Genomic DNA, 7,002 nt, shown 5'->3' on the forward strand with positions numbered 1-7,002 from the left:
ATATTTTAATTAAATTACTATCATTTAACCGCAGCCATTGATTTATCATATCTACTTGCAAAACAGAATACAAGAATAACAGAAACAGTGCATAATGGACACACTACTTTCTAACCTTTCTCACTCAGGTTTTCACCAAATAGACATCATAAATACCTCAAAACCCTAATCTCAATTGTATGTGTCATATTATAACACTCGTGACTTATTTCCAGTTTTTCTATATATATACAAAATAATTAATAAAATAATAAAAGTAAATAATATAATAATAATAAAAGAGGGAATAAGTCAATTGGGCTTCTAGAGAGAATAGGTCCTTCAGTTCAACGGGCCAACTGAAGTATTATAAAGAGTGTGTGGCCAAGGGCTCTACTAAAAAATTCAATAAACAAGGCAGTCTTATTACTGGTATAAACAAGTCCTAGAAATGAGTTATATGATTGTGGCTAGTCCAGATAAAATGTCTAACAGATTGGTCATTTTCAGATTAAAGTTTTCACTCAACCGCATCACTTGCATGGCTTTGTTCAATCAACATTCAATGAAATTTCTGCAGAAAAAGTTATAAGTGGGATGCTATACATGTTCATTTATGGTTATTTTGTTTAGTAATGATTTTCATTTATTTTATTTCTGAATATAGTTAGATTTGGTCAAGTATATTAAGGGCTACCCTAAGGTTGGCCTAAAGACTAAACTTACTTAAGTAACTTGAGGTTGATAGTGGCTTACTTCTCAACAAATCTTATTTTACATGTTTAGATCCACCTTAAACGCTAAAGAAGTGGAAACTTTTAATTTTTCAAAAAATTAAATTATGCTAGTATGATTTCTGTCAGTTGCTAAGTATGAATTAAATTGTTGCGTTGAGATCCAAAATCACCACTAAATTTTTCTTTTTGTTTATTTTATTTTTACTTTTCACTACAGTTTTACATATGACCATCATCTTAAGCAACACAAATACCATGATCCTAGAAAAGGCCCATCATATTTGATACACTAAATACGAAGGGACCACATGTCCATAGAGGCCATAAGGACACCACATCAAACACTTGATATAATGGGTTTAGCCAATGCTCGTTGTATTAGCTACCCCAAATGTGACGGTGCCATGTGGATTTTGCTATTGGACTCACAATAGATATGACAATGGGGAATCTGGCCCTTTGCCCCCATGGGTAGGGCCTTCACGAAATATGCCCCTTCCTTCCCCATATTTTTTGTTTTACCCTTTTATTTTTTAATATTCCTAAAACACCCTTATATCAAAACCAAGCTTTTCTTTTAATATTCCACCACCTCTCTGCAATTTTCTTTCATATGTCAAAACCCAGCTTTTCTTTTTCTATTTTTTTTTCCTTCCTTTCTTTTGTCTTTTGCTCACTTCTTTTTCTTTTTTCTTTTTTTTTTCCTTTCTTTTCCACCAACTCTCTGCAATTTTTTGTCCCCTGTCAAAACCTAGCTTTTCTTTTTCTTTTTTTTTTTCCTTCCTTTCTTGCGTCTTTTGCTCACTTCCTTTTCTTTTTTATTTCTTTTTCCTTTCTTTTCCACCATCTCTCTGCAATTTTGTTTCCCCTATTAGAACCCAAATTTTTTTTTCCTTCCTTTCTTTTGTCTTTTCCTCTCTTCTTCTCTTCTCCTTCATCAAGACATTTTACGTCTTTTTTTTTTCTTCCTTTCTTTTGTCTTATCCTCTTTTCCTTTTTATGTTTTTTTTTTTCCCTTTTTGTTCCAAGCCAGCCTTAATTAAAGGATGGAAGTTCTTATTTGTATGCAGAAAGCTACAAAGGCAGTGCTGATACGGGAAAAACTCAATCAACATGTTATCAATTTGGAATGCAAAGGAAGGATAAGAAACAATTGCAATATGATTTGAAGGACCTATAGGTACTGAAAAGTTCAACCTTTTTTTTTTTTTTTTTTTGGTTAAGAATTCAATTTCTTGTTTGTTTAGGTTGGATAAGATTATGTGGAAGTGAAATATTAGTTTGGAATTTGCTCTTTTTAATGCAAAAAGAGCAATTTTTTGTTAGTTTAGGTCGGATAAGATTTTGTGGAAGTGAAATATTAGTTTGGAATTCACTCTTTTTAATGCAAAATATGAAGATAATTTAGTCAAGCTCAAGCTATTTTGTGGTGCCATAGAGGAGGTAGGAAGTAGCAAGCATTTTAAGATGGTTTAATTATGAGAAAACAAGAAAAATGAAAGGCAATGTTTAAAATGGAAGGTATTAAATGAGTGCCATTAAATTTTCCCCCTTCTTAGTATGATTTCAGGTTAAGGTGAAGAGAAGGGGAGATGATACCAAATATGTTGCCAAGGTATATCTCTATCATAATTATTTGTGTTATCTCAATATGTTCTTGCTGCCCCTTATAGGTCTGAGATGGCTTCCTTTATCTTCTTAAAGTAGTTAAACAGCCAAAAATTATGTTCTTTAATGTATACTTTTTAGCCTTTGAGCACTCAGAGTCACAAACCATATGTGGGACAAGTGTAACAAGAATGAGCACCGTGAGATGTGAATGAAACTGTTGACAGGCATTAGTGGGATAGTTGGACTTTTTTTTTGGTTAAGTGGGATAGTTGGAGTTATTTCATAGTATTAGCAGGTTGTAGATATTAGCAAATGAAAAACAAGGGCTTGATGTTATGGCTTCAATTTGCACTTCACATTTACAAAACAATTTGTGAGATTCTTATTATGATATCACTCTAAATTTTGGTGAGATTTGCTGAGGTGGGTTTTTTAAATTGGTACCTTACTTCTTTCCTTTGAACATTATTAAAGTCTTGAAGCATATACTCCTTTCAATGATTGAATTGTAGGTTTTAGCCAGAGGCATTGATTGTGATATAGCTTTGCTATTAGTAGAAAGCAAGGAATTTTGGAAAGAATCTGAACCTCTCTATTTAGGACATTTGCCATGTCTTTAAGTTTAAATTGCTATCTTTCTTTTGTGGAATCTGTTGTTTGTTCTATGCAATGTGTATGGATTTTGTCCTTTCGCATTATCCCTTTCATCTCTGTGCAGAAGTTAAAATCTACTATATAAAGAACTAACAAATCATCATAGATGATCCTTTTGATGCCTTGGTTGAATTGTTGTAGCTTGTTGACTATTAACAAAGATAAATTTCCAAAGGCATAAAGAGCTATAGGTGATTTATTATCCTTAACTTTTGGATCATGATGTCATTTCTTGATTCGTATCTGATTTCAAATCTATTAATATTGGTATATGATTGACATAATGTCATCATATTGAATTGAATTCCTCCCATTTCCTATCTCATTGTTAATAATACCAGCTGTATCAACTTAATGTAGCTATACAATTTCCACTAATGTGTAAATCTAGAATTAATTTAGTCATTATGTGATTGTTAAATACAGAGGTTAAAGTACGTGGATTGGTATATATATTTGACTATTCCTATCAGTAAATCACTTGTTTGAAATCTGAACTGCATGGCTTCCTTATGAGCAGGATTCGGTAATTGTTGTAGGATATCCCCTTGGAGGAGACACCATTTCAGTAATAAAAGGTGTAGTATCACGTATAGAGGTGTGAATTTTCGTACTAGCACACAATCATGTCATTTATCAATTCTATAACATGTCATTATCTTTTTTGGCATTGCTACTCATATTCACTTTCATGTCTTTAAATAAGATTTTATGCTAGCTAACAAACATAAAATATCAAGTTTCTTATAAATTTCTTTTTTGATCAGGTAACATCATATGCTCATGGGTCATCCAATTTGCAAATTGATGTAGCAATAAATCTTGGTTCGTTTGTACCTGAAATTTATAGGTCTACTCCTTTCTTTATTGATACTTCTCCAATTTATGTACTTTCCTTCCAAAAATAGCTCACCTGCCTCAAATATTTTAAACTTTTTTTCTTATAGTGACATTTCTCTATATATTCGTGATTACCTTTGCTTATAGTGACATTTTTGTGGTTTTAATTGAGTATTCTCTTATTTCTTGTGCTTATAGAGAAGGAGAATTTATATCTCTATGGATTTCCAAATGAGACATGGGAAGTTAATCTACCTATTGAGGAGGTGCCTCCTAAGTTTCCAGAACTAGCCTTAGGTACAAATCACGCTAAGGATGCGATGCAAAAGAAGGATTGGTTGTCACTAGTTGCCAATGCAATTGTTAAAAAAAATTTATTCTAGAGCAAGTTATCCACTTGCTTATGGAATAGGCCCTGGGGAGATAGATGCGGCCTACATGTGGTTTTTTTAGAGATTCAAATAAGTGTTTGGTGATAATCCTAATATAGCTTTTATATCGAACAGACATAAGAGTATTGCAAAAGCGATTATATCACCACGGCCACTATACATATCATCTTGGTACAAATTTACGTGCTAAGAAGTTTAAAGGTAATGTCAATGTAATTATATCAACTTTTAATTATGCAGCTAGAGCATATATTGTTAAGGAATTTGATAAGGCCATGCAGATTTTAGAAGGAGTTAGTATTGAAGTTATACAATATCTCAAGGATGAAAATCCTACTAAGTGGGCTAGATCACATTTTCCGGGCAATAGATACAACATCATGACCAGTAACATCGCAGAGAGCATGAATTCCATGCTAGGGATAAACCCATTTTGGCACTACTAGATCAAAACCGTGATGTCTTGCAAAAGTGGTGGTATGAATGTCGAAATAATGCAGCTGCAATGCAAACTCCTATTACTAATTGGTTGGAAAAGATCATGCAAAAGCGCTCAAATAATGGCAGAGGCTTTCGTGTTATTCCATTAAACTTATATAAGTTTCAGGTTGTTGGCCTTAGGGTGTTGGTTGGAGTTGTCAACTTAGAAAGTAAGACATGCTTATGTAAGGAATTCGGCATCAATTTCTTTCTGTCCATGCAATTGCAGCATGTAAGTATTGACATATTTCTCCATATACCCTTTGATCGGCGCATTACTCAGTTGAATCTCTCCGTGACGCATATTTGGAGACCATATATCCACTTGGAGATAAATGTCAGTGGCGTGCTCTAGATGATGTCATAAATCAGCTTGTACATATATCCACTTGGAGATAAATGTTAGTGGCGTGCTCTAGATGATGTCATAAATCAGCTTGTACTTCCACCTAAGATTGGCAAACAGTCAGGAAGACTAAGAAAGAAACGGATTCAATCTCAAGGAGAGGAGCACCTTCAATATAGATGTGGGAGGTGTAAATAGATTGGTCACAACAGACTATCTTGCTTGACCATTGTACTTCTTGATAGCACTACCAACCAACAACAACATTCAACATCTGGACCATAAATCTCTTTATACGATGTTAAGCCCCTGTATGTGTAGTTTTGTTATACATTTAGTTGTAGTATGCTTGTGTTATGCAATGTTGGAAGAATGTAATTAGTAGCCCAACTGCTTAACGTGTGATTTAGTAAAAAAGTCCTTGGTTTCATGTATTGTTTTGGTAAAATAGCATTGTGTGATTAGTATGTTGTATGTTTTTTTATTGTTACGAAGATGCTATTCGATAATAGTGATAATACGCTATTTAATGTGCTTATTGAATTTTGGTTGGAATATCATTTATTCTTGGTGCACATAGCATTTTCAAAGTTGGTGTATTAATTTGTAATGATTCATAACACTTTTAAAAGAATTGGCAAGTACCGAAAAACCATCAATTAACGATGGTAACCGTTGGTAATCCAACAAAGGAGTCCATGTGCTTGCTGAAAAAATTACAAACGATTTCCTTCAGTAATTATCGATACACCGTCAGTATTTGACATTTGTCCATTGTTTCAAAAGAAATCACCACAATTCCATCTGACAGCTTCGATAATGTGTGTTTCCACCAAAAACATGCTAAATCTCAATTTTGTAATGATCCTCCACTAAAGATTCCAAAAAAAAGATTGAAAGAAGTGGGAAACTTTCAAATAAAGATGATTATTGATGGTGCATCGGTAATTACCGATGTCGACGGTTTCATCGGTAATTTCAATTTGCATTTTTTTCAATCCAACAACTTCAATAATTTGTGTTTCCACCAAGAACATGCTAAATCTAACTTTATTTATGATCCTCAACTTTAGAATCCAAAAAAAAGATCAAAAAAAGTTTGAGAATTTCAAATCAAAATAATTACCAACGGACCATCGGTAATCACTAATAAGACCGTCGGTAATCCATAGTAGGAGCTATTATCCTTGCTGGAAACATTGCCAACGGAAACATCGATAATTATAGAAGCCCCATCGGTAATTAGAAATTTGAAATATTTTTCAAAGCAAATCAAAACAATTCAGTCCGACAACTTCGATAATGTGTGTTTCCACCAAGAAAATGCTAAATCTAACTTTATTAGTGATCCTCAACTAAAGAATCCACAAAAAGATAGGGAAAAAGTGGGAAAATTTCAAAAAAAGATGATTATCGATTGTGCATTGGTAATTACTGATGCCAATGATTTCATCAGTAATTATCAAAACCCCGTCGATAATTTCATTTTGCATTTTTTTCCAATCTGACAAGTTCGATAATGTGTATTTCCACCAAGGACATGCAAAAACTAACTTCATTAATGATCCTCAAAAAGTTTGGAAAAAGTTAGAAAATTTCAACCAAAAATGATTACCGATGGGTCGTCAATAATTACCAATGAAATCGTTGGTAATCAATATTAGTTGTAAATTAAGTTGCTGGAAAAATTACCAACAGTTCCATCGGTAATTACTGAAATCGCATTGGTAATTCCAATTTGACCACTTTTTCAAAGCAAATCACCATAATTCAATCCAACAACTTCGATAATGTGTGTTTCCACCTAGGACATGCTGAATCTAACTTTATTAATGATCCTTAACTAAAGAATCCAAAAAAAAATAAAAAAAAGCGGGAAAATTTCAAAAAAAGATGATTACCGATGGTGCATCAGTAATTACCGATGCCGATGTTTCATCTGTAATTACCGAAACCCCGTTGG

The 7,002-nt window shown here is 33.2% G+C and overlaps 1 long non-coding RNA gene across 2 annotated transcripts; it reads left to right on the plus strand.

Moving 5' to 3' along the window:
* Positions 1-1,365: 1,365 nt before the first annotated feature.
* On the plus strand, positions 1,366-5,568 carry LOC125422477 (uncharacterized). 2 transcript variants are annotated; one of them, XR_009635786.1, is made up of 4 exons: positions 1,366-1,896; positions 3,502-3,579; positions 3,749-3,831; positions 4,020-5,568. It is a non-coding gene; the product is annotated as an uncharacterized LOC125422477 (long non-coding RNA). The 2 variants fall into 2 exon arrangements; XR_009635787.1 differs by having other exon boundaries at positions 3,749-3,806.
* Positions 5,569-7,002: the final 1,434 nt, after the last annotated feature.

Source organism: Ziziphus jujuba, chromosome 2 (genome assembly GCF_031755915.1).
Source record: "Ziziphus jujuba cultivar Dongzao chromosome 2, ASM3175591v1".
In the NCBI taxonomy this organism is placed as follows: Eukaryota; Viridiplantae; Streptophyta; class Magnoliopsida; order Rosales; family Rhamnaceae; genus Ziziphus; species Ziziphus jujuba.